The sequence below is a fragment of the Balaenoptera physalus genome (genome assembly GCF_965194825.1).
Source record: "Balaenoptera physalus genome assembly, chromosome: 10".
In the NCBI taxonomy this organism is placed as follows: domain Eukaryota; kingdom Metazoa; phylum Chordata; class Mammalia; order Artiodactyla; family Balaenopteridae; genus Balaenoptera; species Balaenoptera physalus.
The window spans coordinates 73,093,395-73,111,063 of record NC_138889.1 but is presented as its reverse complement, the minus strand read 5'-3'; positions in this window follow the sequence as shown (position 1 = coordinate 73,111,063).

Genomic DNA, 17,669 nt, shown 5'->3' with positions numbered 1-17,669 from the left:
AGCTGTCCCAGCAGCTGGGTGCCCAACAATTAGAACCTGAAACTCCTGACGGTATCCTGGGGACCCATAGGTCTATCCCTGTCAGCCCGGGGTTCACCCCAGGACAGGAATACTCACCAGCATAAGAAAGAACAAATTCACAGAGTTCAATCAGTCCCACATCTGAAATGCCTCTCCTGCCAGGCCCCTTACTGGTGCCCTCAGGCTCCTGTACCTGCTACCTCAGCCCTCCGCTTAGCCTGTGCTAAGGACCGGCTGGGCCATGGACTTCAGCCCAGAGTGTGCCAAACTTGTCCCGGAGCGCCATCCCTGTGGCAGACAGAGATGTGACGCTGGTGAGAGACATTCCTTGCTTTGGGGAGCAGCTGAGGAAAAACTTTTTCATCCAAGAGGACCTTTCTTCCCACTATACTATCCAGTGGCTAACACATAATTAGTTCTCGATATATGTTAAATAAATTGCTAACTGACTTACTGACTGTGGATGGATAATGTAAACTGAGATAGAAAATTGGGTACTGTTTAGGAACAGGGCTGTTCTCTCTCTGATGTGCATGTTCTACTTGAGGCTGATATAGCTGAAGTTAACAATGCCCTGCTGTTCCTTTCGGGTTAGCATTTACTAAGCACCTACTATGTGTCAAGCACTGTGCCAGACACTCAAGAAAAGTTCCTTCCCTCAAAGAATGTCACAATGTTTTGGGGTGGTAACTGTATTTGTTTTCTAGGGCTGCCATAACAAAGTACCACAGACTGAATTGCTGACACAACAGAAATTTATTTTCTCATACTTCTGGAGGCTGGAAGTCTGAGATCAAGGTGTCATCAGGGTTGGTTCCTTCTGGGGGCCATGAGGAAAAGATCTCTTCTAGGCTTCGTTCCTTGGTTTGTAGATGGCCATCTTCTCCCTGTGTCTTCACCTCATCTTCCCTCTGAATGTGTTTTTGTCTAAGTTTCTTCTTCTTAGGAAGACACCAGTCATTTTGAATTAGGGCCATCCCAGTAACCTCATTTAATTTAATTACTTCTTTAAAGAACGTATCTCCAAATCCAGTTACATTCTGAAATACGGGATATTAGAACTTCAACATATAAATTTGAGGGGGGAACACTGTTTAGCCCATAACATAGATTTAGATCACTTTTATTAAATATCATGTTTCCCATGAAGACTTCTTGGTCTTTCCTTGATAGAATCCGATATTCCCTCCTCTGAGCTACCGTAACAGCTGCTGTTCTGATTTTGTCCTGATCATTATGTGTTTAGATCATTATCTTCCTTACTAGTCTGAGGACTCAGGAGCCAGGCTTAGGGAGTTCAATACAGTTGGTCTTTCATATCCATGAGTTCTGCATTGATGAATTCAACTAACCACGGATTGAAAATATTCGAAAAAAATCTCAGAAAGTTCCAAAAAGTAAAACTTGAATTTGCCATGTGCAGTCAACTATTTACCTAGCATTTACATTATATTTACAACTATCTATGTAGCATTTACATTGTATTAGGTATTATAAGTTAACCTAGAGATGACTTAAAATATATGGGATGTTATGTGCAAATACTATGCCATTTTATATAAGGGACTTGAGCGTCCGTGGATTTTGGTATCCTCGGGGGTCCTGGAACCAATGCCCTGTGGATACTAAGGGACAAGTACTCTATTTCTAGTATCTGACGTAACACTTGGCACATAGGAGTGAAGTAAATCCTTACTGTATGGATGAATGGATGGAGCTGATAAAAACCGAACAAAATTGAAGGAAGTCACTAGGAAACACTTCTGGAGGATCTCATGGTCCTGGTAAGGGAGCAGAGGGAAGTTAGGTATGCCTCTCAGTGGGGAAACACTTGCCCCAAGCTGTATCCACAAAGTTAATCCTGCTTTGCAAAGAAGGCAATAGGAAGAAAGTGCTCCCAGACAAGGATGTCCCCTCCAATCAAGACTGCTTTGTTCCAGACTTCTCTAGCTACAAGGGCAGGATTGGTCTGATGGGTCTGTGACCCCTGAGGTCACCTGCCAGAGCAAAGAGACTCTGAGATGTCTCTGGTCCTGTCCCAGCCCTAGCCTTCATCCCCTTTCCGCTTGCCACATTCCTTTCTTGGAACCTGTACAGGGGCAGCCAGGCATTAGTTTTCAAAGAGAAAAGACAGAATTGAGGATGAAAATAGTCACTGATGCTCCTCCCCCCAGGACAGAAGCCCTAAATATGTCAGCGTCTAGGCCCCATTCCCACACTCCTGGTCCAGCCAGCCTGCCTCCACCTGACCCCACTGCCTTCTGTTTCTAGGGCTGCTTTCTTCACTCTGCCCCCTCCTCCCAGAAGGCCCCAGGTTCTAGGGCAGCAGAAGTCCTCCCTGGACCACCCCTCCCCTCCACCCCCGTGGCAGCACACACACCTCCCAGAGCTATTTCTCCAGACTCTTGTCAGCCTTATCACCCAGGGCGTGGACTCTTTTATTCTTGTTGCCTTCTCTCTGGCAGGAACTCCTTAAGACCGGCTTTGTAAACAATGCCATTCAAAACCTTCTGCTCTACCCTTCCCAAGCTACACCTTCATCCCTCCCCATCCTTGTGGGGGGCTTCCCTCTGGGACACCTATCCCAGGATGGAAGTACAGTTGCCTCTTTCTTGTTGGGAAGTCTCATTTGACAGCCTACTCCCTGCAAAACTCCGGCTCCAGCTCTTCCTGTTCCAACTTCCCCTTGACCTGGGGCTTTCTGGGCCTGCTGGAGCCTGGGCTCAGGGGAAGAAGGGGACTGAGGTTGTGGAGTGTGACTTCAGGTAGCTCCTAAGTGTAATGACACTAAGACCACCCTGGCACCTCTGTCAGCCCTGCCCAGGAACCACACTCTGGTAAATAGAACCCTGGTCTAGACAAAAGCCATTAGACATCATGCCGACATCCAAACCCTGCCGTGTTCCCGGCATAAAGGGCCCGGCTAAATACCTTTGCAAAGCTCTTATTGTGCTGCATCCTGCACCGCCTTCCCGACCATCCCTGCACTATCAAATCTTTCTAGGGCCCTTTGTTGTCAAACCAAATATAGCGCTACATTGTCTGGCCTTCCACCCATTCTGGCTGGATAAAGAGGCTCTAACGGGGCTCGGTCCCCAGACTGGGGGCGCACGGCTCCGGGCGGCCTGCTCAATGCTATCTCTCCGCCACAGCCCATGCAGGCAGCCTGCAGTCCCCCCACCCACCCGCTCTGCTCCTGGGCCTGTGGTTGCGCCATTGATACGGTGTGTATTCTTTTCCATAGGTTCCCACGAGCATGTCACTAACCATTTCCTGGGCCTTATCACCGGGAAGAAAAAAAGGAGCGCCTTTGAAAAGTGGAAACAAAACATCAGGCCCCATTGTTGTGTGACTTCCCCGGCCACAATCTAAGCTCTCCATCGCTCTACACACGGAGACTACAAACACGGCCTAATACAGATACTCCAATCGGCAATTTGACCAGGACATTTATTGTTCTGTATCTGCAATCTCTGCTCCCCATGTTTGTGGCTTTTAAATCATCCTTTGTTATTTCTCTCTCTTGGCTCAGAGCAAGTCAAAAGCCTCTGATGGCCGTCAACACTGCGAGAAGAAACTGAGTCAATTTGCAAACTCGCGTGTGCCTTCTTGTTGCGGGCAGCTCCCGGCCGAGGCAGCCTTGTTCACCTTTTCCTGTCTTTTCAGTTCCACTCTGTCTTCTTGTTCCTCTTCCTTGCCTCTATTCCCTTCTTTTCCTCCCCTCGCTTCACCCTCTCTCTTTCTTCAATTCTGCCTCGGTCTCTCCCTCTCTCATTCATTTGATCTTGCCCTATACCTAAATGATCGCGTCAAAAAGGTTGCTCAGTTAATTTCTTGGGAATGAATGAAAAGAGGGTCGGGACTTCATTCAACATTGTTCCCTAGACAAGCACACAATTCTGGAGTAATAAATTTGAGGCAACTTCAGAGATGAACTAATGCAACCCCTCGGAGAATGAAGTGGCCTGTCCAATGTCACAGTGAGTTAGTGATGGCCAGACTAGGTCTTCCCAGGTCTCCCCAGCTTTCTGACACTGTCAGGACATGCTGTGTCCTAGCTGCATCTCACAATCTGTCTGAGAATTCTGATGTTAGGTCCCTATTTTTGGTGTCTATCTGAGTTGTGGGCCTAAAATTCATTTGTCAGTCATCTTCTATTTTAGAGAGCAGCAAGAAACATTTCCTAGAATAGCATGAAGTGGCTAAGAGCACTCTCTGGATACAGAAAGCCCAGGCAAGAATCTTGGCTCTGCCACTTATTAGCTGTGTGACCTTGGGTAAGTCACTAAACCCCTCTGTGTCTCAGATTCCCCATTTTAGAAATGGACACAAAAGCAGACTCTACCTCTTACGGTCTTGGTGAGGATGAATAGTTGATTTAGATACAGCACCTGACACATAGTAGGCACTGTGTAAATGTTAGCTATTGAATGATTCCTAGGAAGAAGCCTGTGTCCAAAATAATCTATTTTTATATCAGTACCTTCTCATTTTGATATCTTATAAATAAATATGGACTTCTCAGAGCGTTTCTTACAGTAGGGTCCCTGTATATGCACACCTTAGTTGGTCCCTGAAGCTAGGCCCCTGTTCCCCCTGTAGCAGCAGTACCTGCCTTCCACTCAATAAACACTCCTTCATCTATTCAACAGTATATACAGAACACATGCTGTGTGCCAGACACTGTGGGTAATCTTTGACCCTGTGGAGCTTATGGTCTAGTCAAAGAGATGACATTAAAAAAATAATAAACACATAAATAAATATACAAGTCCAAACTGAAATAAAGGAAAAATACAGGGTGTGATTAGAAGTTATATTGGAGGACCAAATCTAGATCAGGAGTTTAGTGAAAGCATCCCTGAGAGAGTGACATATAAGTTGAATTTTAAAATAATGACAGAAGGTGGTCAGGCCAGGAGCAAGCTAGTACTCCAGGCAGAGGCAGGATGGGGCCCATCTGAGAAACTGATCAGGGATGGAAAGAAGGCTGGCACAGAGAGAAAGAGAAGAGGGCATGAGGTCAGGAGAGGGTACACAGATCACTCTGGGCTACACATGAATTTGGAATTTCCACCCCACTAAAGGCAGTTCAAAGCCTTAAATACATTCTGAGTAGATCCTTTGGCTTCTGGGCAGAGAATGAATAGAGTGGGGGCAATTAGAAGTACAGTTAAGAGGCTATTTATCTATACCAGGTGAGAGAGAATAGGAACTTGGACCAGACGGTGGATATAGAAATGCACACAAGAACTCCAGGGATATTTGGAATAGAATCTATAGAAATAGGTGATGGTTAGACTATAGGTGAGAAGGAAGAGGAATGATTCAAGGATGCTTCTGATCTGAGCATCTGGGCTCACGGAGGCACCATTTAATGAAAAGGGGGAGCCTGGAGGAAGCTCTGGGGTTAGAGAGCTCTAGTTGTGTTTGAGAGGCCAAGAAGACAGTGGCTTACGTGGAACTGGAGTTTAGAGTAACAGTCCAAGCTGGAGAGGTGCATCTGGGTGTTGACAGCATTTTACGTACTGTGAATGCATGCGTGAATGAATGAAATGATAATGCTAAGATCTGAACCCAGATTTGTCTGACTTAAAAGTTGATATCTTACACACTCTTTAGTCACCTTCCAGTAAACTAAATTCAGTAAAATGGTGATTCTTCCAGCATCCAGAGACTGTCAAGTTCAGGGCAAAATGTGGTCAGGAGAACAGCCTGGATTCTCAGGAGAATCCTTAAAAACAGGCAGAACCCAAGAGTCTCTAGAGCCAGGAGTCTGGCATGAGATCTGGAGGTACACAGGATAAAAGGATCTTGGAGGATGTAGAAATCCCATCACCCCCCAAACTGTACTAGGTAAAAACTCTCCTGGAGCACACATTCGTAAGATTGTTTTGAGAAAATCTGTAGGAAGTAACCTAGTGAAGTCCTGGGCTCATAGAAGGTGCTTGGTGTATTTGTTGGGCTAGGCTAACCCAGACAGCAAGAGCAAACAGTCCCCAAATCTCAGTGACAGAACTCAACCAAGTGCCATATGGGTCAGGCAGCATTCTTGGAGGCACTTTTCCAACAGTGATCCAGGGGTAACAACTATGCCCACTGCTCATCTCTGATACCTTGACAGTCCTCATTTCCCACACTGTGGAAGGGCAAGAAAGTGTGGAGAATTCACAAGCACTCTTAACAGCTTTGAGCTGGAAACAGCACAGACGACTCCACTCCCAGCTTACGGACCTGGCATGCAGCCCCAGCCTAACTGCAGAGGAGACCATGGTGGGGAGCATGTTAAGATTTATCAAGAATCAGTTGTCCCTGTCTCAGGCAATACTCATGCTCTCTCCCTCTTCCAATGGGAGAACTGAAGCAGGGAATACGACTGGAAGATCCAAGATGGCGGCTGATTGGAGATGGTCAAGGCTGGGGGTGGTGGGGTTCAATTAACCTTTGACTCTAAGAGCTAGGCTCGGAAATCTGTGCCTAGAACCTTGTCAGTTCCTATGCCTGTGAATTCCATTTTCTCCTATTCTCTACATATGCTGCTCATTGGAAAATGCTGCTCTGCTATGTCCTGAAGGACAGGTTAAGGCGATTTACTCGGTCACAGTCTGAGGTCTGCGCCCTCTCATGCCTGCTACCACCCAGGATCTTATGAAGGGGGTGTCTGGGAGGATGGGACAAGACTGCCCTGAATGAGCAAGATCCTAAGAGTCAACATGCAGGGAATTCCCCATGGGCCCTACCTTCAGGAGCGAAACCTTCCCAAGCCAGTATCATTGTCTCTGTCTTGAGCTGGGCCTGCCAGTGAGTTTCTGTATCCTTCTAGCATAGAGATCTTATCAAAGCAGATTAAAAATGGGAATGGGCCCATAAAACATGCATTATGGTCTCTCACAGCCTCATAAAGCCAGATAAATGCCCTGCTCCGGAGGCCCCTAGATCGAATTTACACCTCTCTCCCTCCTCATAATGGAATTGTCAACAGCAGATAATTGAAGTTAAAAAACAATCAGTAACTTGTAAAGTTCAGCTCAGTGGATTGATTGTTTGGCCTCATGGATTCCTTAGAATAAAAGCGATCCTGCCAGAAGAAACCTGTCTTTTCTTAACCTCAGATAGTTCCTCTATATTTTCCACGAGGCTTGGAGCAAAGGCAGCTAAAGAAATCTCCTGGGCTGCTCCCCCTTTCTGGGTGGTTCCATCTCCCTTCCCCACTTTCCCACTGTTACCTGAGTCCCCAGCCCCAAGCTGAAGTGTTTCAATTCATTCAGGTATCAGGCTTCCCATGGACCTACCTCTAGGATTTTAGACAACCTTCTGAGCATTGGCCTTAACTGGAAGGAGGAAGGGTTGGTGATCATATGTCAGGCTTTCTGTTCCTAAAGCTCCTACCACCCCAGGGGAGGGTTAGTCACCCACACACTTCAGCTCAGCCTTGCCTTCCTGTTCTCAGGCAGGGGGCACTGAAGGTGCTGGTGTTGAACAAGGAGCCCTGTTCTTGGCATGCTCCGACTCTGGCTACGCTGCCACCTCCTGCCCCAGGCTTGGCAAGCGGCTCTGCTCCGGGTTCCCCTGCACCCGAATCCTTGAATTGATAGTGTGTTCTCTGAGAAGGGAGACTGTCCCAGAGCTGAGAATCCTGCTGGGGCTTAACCCAGCCCAACCGCTGGACTTCCTCCCAGTCCAACCTCCCCCCAGAATCTCACTTTCTGGGAGACTGGCCTTCTGTCTATTGTTTGAATAAATCCTTCCATCAACTTCCTTCTCTTTGCCAATGATCCTAGGTCCTGACCCGACCTGCCTCTTAGTCCACAAAGCCCAAGGGCCATTATGTCAGGGACAGAGAGAGAATTAAGGCACTGCCTGGGAGGGGTTGAGACCAGGTTCATGGCTTTCCTTTGGGCTAGGAAAGGAACCTAGATAGACTAGAAGACACATCCTTTCTGAACTTAGTATTTGGGCCTCTTTATTGCACCTCCGATATCCTAAATATGGAGATGGGCTGGCCTCTCTTCTCACTAAAGCCTTCATTTCCTCCCAGACCTAAAGCTTAGACAGATCTGTACAGAGTATCCTTTTCATGCCTGGACATCCAACCACAACCACAACTTCCAGCTTAGTCCTTAGTCCTATAGCACTTCATGCTGACCACTGATTTAGCCCCAGTTACTGTTTACTGTAGTTGTTTGCTTGCACATCTGCCTCCTGACTAAACCATAAGAATGCAGAGGGCAAGAGCCAGCTTTGACTTATCATTACATCTCCAAAGCCTTACACAATGCCTGGCACATAGTATGTACTCAATAAATATTTGCAGAATGAGTAAACCTGTTTAATTGTGTTTTCTTAGTCAAATTGTAAGCTGGCAAGAACTTTTGCAATGTGCTGAGACTGCCTGCCCATAAACTGCATAGGGAGGCTCACTGATCTTGTGACCCCCTGAGATGGGCTCTAAAACACAACTGAGACAGAATAAATGTCTGGCTGCTCTGTTTTGACTGGTGACAAGAGTTGCAAGCTGATTAATACATTTAAAGTGGTGATCAATTTGTCTTATTCACATCCTCTTATCCTGATTGTAATGAGTAGATCTTTTAACATAATGAAAACTGCATATTTCACTCAAATTCACAGTTTTGCATTCCAGAGGAGATGAATTGCTGTTTTTATTTAATGTTAAAATGAGGTGTAAGCTCTTGTCTTGGGAGGCCAGGGGTGACAGTCCCCCTCTGTCCTTGAAGGCCAGAGGGGTGGCATTTCCTAAGACCTTGAATTTGACTGTGTGAATCGGTTCCCAAAACTGTGGAATGGGACAGCACCTTTCAGTCACCTGATCCATCTCTTGCCCAGTTTATGAGTGATCTTTAAATCAGCCCTGACTGCAGGTCATCTAGTTTGGGCCTGAATACTTTCCAGTGATGGAGAGCTCACCACTGTTCATTTTAATTTTCAAAGCCTCCAAGTGTAAAAATAAGTCTTATATTGGTCTAAAATCAACCTCCCTGTTGTTTCTATTTCCGTGGTCTTTCCTTTTTCTCTTGCCTTCTTTCTCCGTTCTTCCATTTCCTCTTTCTCTAACTTCTTATTAGTTTTCCCTAAAAATGTCTGATAACAGAATAATCTCTTATAATTTTACAAAGACTTAGAGCTTTCCTCGTGCTTTTCCCACAGCCTCGCAGAGTTAGATGAGTGAATGGTTTCCTGTTGATTCTCTGCCGATGCTGCTTCTCTTGGAATGACCTGTTCTCAGGGACAAGAGTGACCTCGCTCATCCACACGCCTCTCGGCCTCATTCACTGCTCAGCACCCAGAAAGTTCCTGGCACAGAGTGGGCTCTTGGCCAGTGGTTGTTGAATGAATGAATGAATGAGTGAATAAATAGTGGTAACTGGAAGGCGATTTAGTAAACAGTACCCTGTACTCCTGTCCATGGTTGGTTGTGTGACAGGTACCTCTCCACTAAGCAGCCAGCACTACTCAGAGCTAGGTAGAAACGGGGACAAAATGGGATAGTCACACTGTCTTCTATGGCAGCACCCGGGTCGGGAAAGCTCTGGAGCTACAAGGAGGCAGCTTTTGTCATGGAGTCCGAAGAAGGGATGAGAACAGCAGGTGCATGGAGAAGAGCGGAGGTGAGAGCCAGAAAGTGAGCTGAGGGCTTACCAGCCCTGGCTCCCAGGGGCTCCTGATGCCCAGCCATATCCCTGGGCAGGGCTTCAGGAGATGATCCAGCTGCTTACCCAAATTCCCCTGAATTGCTCAAGCCAGCACAAAATAATTTCCTTTACTCGCAACCAAGCATGTCCACCTAAATAAATGTAGACATAAAGATGACTGTTTCTTAGCCTTGGAAGGGAGGCTCTGGAGGGTAAGAACTCTCCCAAGGCCACACAAACAGGAGTGGCAGTGTCGGGGCTGAGTCCTAACCTGGCGCCCTCCTACTGCACTTTGTTCTGTGCAGCCACTGAAGCGCGTCCCTGTTCCTGGCTCCAGCTCTCCCCCTGCATCTTGCTTTAACAGAAGAAAAGAGTCACTCCTGGAGCAGCTAGATGTAGCCCAGCAGTGGGAACCCAGACCAAGAGGAATTCATTCTCCATAAATTATGCTTTAATAGATGTCAATTATTAATTCCTAAATAAATATTTGTTAATATTCAAAAGAGTTTGCCTACTAAGAAAAACTCAGGCTACACAGAATAATTACTGCTTCTCACTGTGTGATGGCTGCAGCCCATAATGATTTTTTTTCCCGTTCTGAATCTTTACTTTTTCTGAAGTGTGAATGCCTGGCTGTGTCAGTTTTCTAGGGGGTTTGGCTGGCTCTCCTGTGAGCAGTTTTGGTTGGAGGTGTGTGCATGGGAAGGATGCAAAGAGCTGAATGCTCCTACGAAGCTTCCACACTGGCCAGCGAGTCTTTCTCTTTCTTCTTTGTAGAACAAGATTTTGTAAAAAGCTGAAGCTGTCACGTGTCTAAGGAGAAGAAACTGTAGATCCAACCAAAAAGTGGGAAAACATGCAATTCAGTTTAGCAACAAGCCCACGTAATGTATCATAGCACTGAGCAGTTGTGTGAGGGCTGGGTTAGCAGGCAAGGGTAGGGGTGGATACAGAACAGGACAGATGCATCTCCAGGGTTCAAGGAGTACGCCAACGAGTAAGGGAGAGCTTCCTAAGAAGTTGTTAGCATTAGGGAGAATAAAATCAGTCCATGAGAGAGGGTTTGACAAAACTCCAGGGGAAATTAGAGAAGCTGGAACTCATATCAAATCGGGGCCAAGGGAAGGAACATATACATGAAGAAAGTAGAATTTGAGACAGACCTCAAGGAATGGGTAGGATTTTGATGGGCAAAGATTGGCTTGCATTTGAGTTTGAGTGGGCATTCGTTCATTCCTCCCCCCCATTTAAGAGACATTTATGTGGAGCGACTGGTAGGTGCCAAGCCTTGATCTGGGTACTGCAGATATAAAAAAATCATCAGATTGGGTCTGTGAAGTTAGAGTTTACAGTCCAGTGACACATAATAATGACAAATATACTGTCACCTAATAATGTCACATATAATAAAAAATAGTTGCAATATAGTGAGATATGGATCCAACAGAATGACCACCTCCACCATGGGGGCAGAGAAAGCTTCAGGAGGGAGGAACTCTTGATCTAGATCCTGAAGGATTCATTCAATCAGTTATTTGTCCACAGCAAATATTTACTGAATGTCTGCATGTGTCAGACACTCACTGTGTATTGGGATAGTGCAATGAATGAAACAGACTGAGGCTTTTCTCATGGTATTTACATCCTAAGAGTTCAACAAATTAAGAGGGCAGGGAATTCCACCAGAGAGAATAGAATATGCAATAAGCTGTAGAGCTGAGATATCACGGGGATGTGACTATAGCTAAGTGGACACAGGGAGGGGGATTGTTGGGAGGTGAGGCTGGAGAAGAAATCAGGGGCCACATTTGGAAGAATCTTGCAGGCTGAGCTAAACACTCTGAACTTTATCTATAGACAATGCAAAGTCAAGGAAGGCTGATAAAGCTGAGTTTGTGGAAGGGGAGGGAGTTGAGGGTTCTGTGGAAACTGAATTGGAAAAAGATGAGGCTGGAGGCAAAGAGACCAGATAGGAGGTGATTGCAATAGCCCGGGACACCCATGATGAAGGCCTGTATAAGGGGAAGAGGTGGGGGGAGTGGAGAAGAGATGTGTTTGAACTGGAAGAGAGGTTCTTAACTGTGTGTCTATGTGCATGTGTGTGTGTGTCTAAGCTCTTTCAGGATCTAATGAAAGCTTATTGTCTTATAACTCAGAAACATGCTCATAACTTACTTACAAGTATTATTTTGCAAACAACTTCAAAGAGCATGAATTCCAGAGTAAGAACCCCTGAGTTATAAGCTGGGGTGCATGGGGGCCAGGAATTGAATACATAAACTAGGAAGCTGCAGCAAGTGGGCATGAATCTGGTGCTGTTTTAATTCCCCTTCCAGGACCCACCTTCTTGACCCTTCCTCTGACTGCCTAGTACCCCATGCCTTTGGTGGGCCCTGGCCCACAGACCCTGCAGCTGCCCCATGTACCTGCATGTCTGCCATCCCTACCAGATCAGGCCTGTGCTGTCTCTGTTACTCAGACTCCCACCTGAGCCAGGGACCAAGGGGGCAAGTTCCTTCCTGACTTTCCCACTCTGGGGGAAATTTAGAGTATTTCCCTGATGGTACCAATACCTCAGGGTCCAGGTCCAAGAATACATCCTCACAGATGCCAGAGGACTAGAGCTGGGAAGGCCAGCAGACATCAGTACATCCAATTCCCTCATTGCCCAGATGTGAAAGTTCAGGGCCAGGAGGGGAACTAATTTTTCCAAGGCCACATGGAGTGAGTAGTCAAGCTGGAACCCAGAACTCCCAGCTGCTAATATCTCTCCTCCTCTGCCCCTCACGGGAGGTGCTGGCTCTCTCCTGTGTGCTCCAGCATGTGCCTTGCTAATGTAACCAAGACCATGAGACAGTGAGCTCTCTGAGTGGGTCCACATCCAACGCAAGGCCTCTGGGAATGTTGAATATAGACCATGAGAGAGGAAGGGTTTCGGCTGCCCTGAATGCTCATCAGTTTGTTCTGCCTGCTTCACCATCCCATGCCAGGGAAAACAACAGCCCTCACAGTTAACCTCCCTGAGATTCCTCAGCAATAAGATGAGGGTAACGATACCCAATTCCCAGGGGTGTTGCGTGTATTAAAGGGAAAGAGTACATAAACGGACTCGCACGGTCCACTCAGGAAGTGCTCTTTCCTGCCTTTCTTCTTGGCACTTCTTCCCACACTCACAGGGAACAAGAACAGTACTGTGGGAAGACCCGGGGCCAGGCAAGGTTGAGTTTGTGGTCAGAGAAGGCAGAAGCTGAGTTTGCCTTTGTTGTGGCCCACGGCTACATAATTTTCCGTATATTATATTTTCACATAAACCAACACAGATACATTTAAAGGGACACTCAGAACTGAAGTCCATAAAGAACAAAAGCATAAGAAGATGGAGCTGAGATGTCCCTGGCATAAGCCACAGGGATGCTGAGGCCCTGTGGGCTGGCTGGGCCTGGCCTAACAGGCAGCAAGAGGGAAACCACATCTCTGCTGTATTGGGCAAGTGGCCTCCCCAGCTGCATGGCCCTGGCACCTTCTGAGGGATCTTACAGGTTTGTGGGTAGCCATGCTGCTGGGCAGGACAAGCCCAGGGACCAGTGAGAGAAGGTGGGATCCAGATAGGCAGGATCTGGACCCAAATCAAAGGGAGTTGTAAAGTTCAGTTGTCTGGGGTGATCTCCATGACTTTGATTCTGGAGTGTGGACATTAAGAGTGAGGGCTCGGGAGGAACACGGTCCTGGCATCAGATACTGGTTTCTTATAGCTGTGTGCATTTAGGCAATTTATTTAGCCTCTCCAAGCATCATTTGCCCCAGTTTCTCCATCCATCAGATAGGGCTAATAATAGGATCCAACTTGAATGTAAATTGGTGTAGCCACTATGAAAAGCAATACGAAGCTTCCTTAAAAAACTAAAAATAGAGCTGCCCTTTGACCCAGCAATCCCTCTCCTGGGCATATATCTGAAAAGACAAAAACTTTTAATTTGAAAAGATACATGCACCCCAGTGTTCATAGCAACACTACGTACAATAACCAAGACAGGGAAGCAACCTAAGTGTCCATCAACAGATGAATGGATAAAGAAGATGTGGCATATATATACAATGGAATATTACTCGGCCATAAAAAAGAATGAAATATTGCCATTTGCAGCAACATGGATGGACCTAGAGAATATCATACCAAGTGAAGTAAGTCAGACAGAGAAGGACAAATATTATATCAGTTATATGTGGAATCTAAAAAATAATACAAATGAATTTATTTACAAAACAGAAACAGACTCACAGACATAGAAAACAAACTTATAGTTATCAAAGGGGAAAGGGAAGTGGGGAGGAATAAATTAGGAGTATGGGACTAACAGATACAAACTGCTATATATAAGATAAACAACAAGGATTTATTGTACTATATAGCACAGGGAATTATATTCAATATCTTGTAATAACCTATAATGGAAAAGAATCTGAAAAAAATATACACATACATAATTGAATCTTTGCTGTACACCTGAAACTATCACAATATTATAAATCAATTATACTTCAACAAAAATTTTTTCAAAATAAAACAATAATAGACTCCACCGTGATGTTAAGCTGGAGTTTAAGTGAGATAAAGCCTTTGAAGCAGTTGGCACAGAGCCTGTATTAGGTAATGGTCAAAAAATCTGCTAAGGCACAAACAAGAACTGGAGGGCAGAGTACAGGCGCCCCGGGAGCCAGCTGGTGTGGTCTCTGCCCTAACAGCTGCCTGAGTCCTCTTGCAGCCTACTCATTTTTTTTAGCTAAACTTTTTAAGAAAGGAAAATGCACATATAGAAAAATGTGCCACTCATGTAGCTTGGTGAATTTTCTCAAAGTACACATGCCCATGAAACTGGTCCTCAGATCAAGAAAGCATCCCTCATTTGCCTTTTAGGTTAATACCTAGTCCCCTTTTTCTACAGTAATCCCTTTCTGACCTCTAACAACAGGGATTAGTAGTGTTTGCGCTTGAATTTTATATAAATGGAATCATACAACATATACCCTTTTGTGTTTGGCTTCTTTCAATCAGCATTGTGTTTGTGAGAGCTCTCCAAGTTGTTGTACGTAGTTGTGATTTATTTATCCTCACTACATGCACTGTTCTATGAACAAACCATAATTTACTTATCCATGCTATGGTTGATGGAATTTTCACCGTGTCCAGTGCTTGATTACTATGAATGGTGCTGCTCGACCAATCTTACACATGACTTTTGATGAACATATATATGCATCTCTGTTGGTTATATGTTAGATTGAATCAAATTAAATTGCCGTTTTTGTACATCAAAAACAGCCAAACGTTGGCAGTTTCATATGGTTCAATGCACTACTTAGGAGTAGAAAAGTTGGGTCATGTGACAACTTTAGCAGATACTGCCAATGCTTCTGCAAAGTGGCTGTACCCACTTACACTCCCACGAGTAGTGTATAAAGTTCCAGTTTCTACAGCCCTTTAAACAAAGGCTACCCAGGTTCCTCTGCTGAGTCACAGCTACAAACATCTTCTGTTCTTATGGGTCCTTTAGTATCATGAATTCACAGTATTCTCTATGTTTACTTCCCTTGGGAAGGTCTTTTTGACGATTCTAACCCTAACTGAGCTGCATTTTAGTATGTGAAGAATGTGTCTCCACATAGTACTGGTGTGATGGCGTCAGAAGGAATCAAACTGAGAGGACAAGGAACAGAGGTCATCCTCCTCCAGTGATAACCGTGGAGAACCTGAGTTTGATTGTTGTTAAAGAGGGTTTCATCTTCCTACACCAATGATTTTCAATTTGTACACAGACAGGAAATGGAAAATGAGAGGATGGGAGATAGAGCTCCTCCCTCTTGCCCACATCCAAAGAAGTGGGGTATTTCCAGGCTGTTGAGGTTGATGTTTGCCCACCAAATGGAAGCAGAGTGGGAGGCTCTCTTCTCCTTGGGCTTCATGCCCTTGGGCCTGGCAGTGCCGATTTATCCATTAACCACAGTAGGCTCAGCGCCCAGGGCCGATGGTATGTTAGGGAGGGATTCACAAAAACATTTTAATTTCTTTTAAAATCAGAACAAAAAGTTTTAGGTTGAAAACATGTTTTATTTCAGAATATTAATATATTCCTCTTTACATTGATGGTCATAAAATATAATTTTAAGTTTTTAACTTTTTAAATGTTTATGGAGGAAGTTACCCTTGGAGGCAAAAGTGCCTACCAGGCAGGATTCATGAAAGTCATAATGCAGCCCTGGGGCCTGGATCAGAGAACGAGCTAAACTCTGCAAGGTAGATTACCCAGATTCATGATCCTCTCTGTTCTTAGTTCCCCTTGGGAATGTCTTTGGTAGTTCTATCCCTGTCTCAGTCATGCCCCAAGGATAAGGAAAAGAGAACTGTGTCCACGTGTGAAAAGGGCACACAGGGAAGGTCTTCATTTCACTCACTGGCAAAGAGTAGAGTAGGGTCTAGAGGTCCCTTAGAACTGCCTTCAAAACTGGGGTGAAATCTGAATCTTTAGGGAGCATGGACATACTCCTTTGAGGGGAAGGAGAGAGGGGCTCTGGTGAGGACAGGATTGGGTATTTTCTGGATCCCAATGTGGGCATCCCGCCCCTAGTGATGCCTCGACCTCAGGCCTGCTTTAGTTCCTGTTTGTTTCCTCTTTGTTCTTCCTCCCTGCAACATACACATACCCAGAGACTAATTTAGGGGCTGGAATCTGAGACATCCAGATCTTATTTCTTCCAAACATGTCTCTGTTGGGCTGGCCTTCAAGGAAATATCTAATGATGAATAGCTGTTTGCTGGCTGGAGGAATTTGGAAAGGACAAGCTATTTAAAGCTCTGAGAAGAACAACCAGGTTGGGAATATATCTTGTACGATATTGGGAAGGATAAAAGTGTCATTTTGCAAAATACTAATTATTCAAAATATGTCCAGCATGGACCTGATCTATTTTATTTCCATATTTCTATTTGAATTAAAGTAGGAAGGGAGATGGGCAGGGAAACCCATTCAAGACAGTGAAAAAGAGAGCAGAGGGATGGATGCAGAGTCAGGAAGCCAGGCTTCTCCATGCACCTCTGACACACATGTGCTACGTGATCCATGAAAAATTATCCAACCTCTCAGAACCTCAGTTCCTGTATCTGCAAAAACAGGTGGCTGGATAATCCTGAAGATCTTCTCTAACTGAAATTTGGCACATAGTAGGTGCTCCGTCAGTAAGTATGAGGGAATGAGAAAGTGAGTGTTTGTGACTGGACCTATATCTTACAGGTGTGAGATCTGGCGATGGAAGTGGTAAGTGCTATCTATCAACAATAGTGGCAAGGCTGGGAAGCTGAGCCCATCTGTAGACAGCATTTGTACTGCCGTAAAAATAGCATAACAAGATTATATTGAAATATCCCACTATTTAACTTAATAATTTAAATGTTTGCCTAATGAGGTGGACTTGATTGGATTAGGGCATTTACAATTAATTTTGATAGATCATTTTACACATTGAAGGTGCATTCTTCTAAACCAGGAGGTGGAACGGAAGTGCAAAATGTTTACGTTCAAACGAGCATGTGATTTTGCAGAAAACATTAATCCCAGATCATGCACACTAAGTCAATTTCAGAAATGGCTTCTAGATATATTATTAGAAATTGCTCTTCAAATATAAAAAGCTTGTAATAGAGTTCTGTCCATTTTTCCTTTGGCTGATGGAAGTTGTTTTATAAATATGCCTGTGATATGATGTTTTCTTCATCCAAGTCTTTTGCTAATTGCAACTTTTTAAACAGTGTAAGTAGTAGCTGTCATGAACACTTTGAACCCTATTACAAATACCTATTTCTGAACAATTTCACATTTAGGGATGCATTCTTTCTTCAAATATTTTTAACTATGTTTTCCCCCTATTTTTTTGAAAAGCAATTGAATTGGAAACTGTGAGTCCTCCCCCCAACATTTTTTTGTTAAGGGAATGATTTTATTA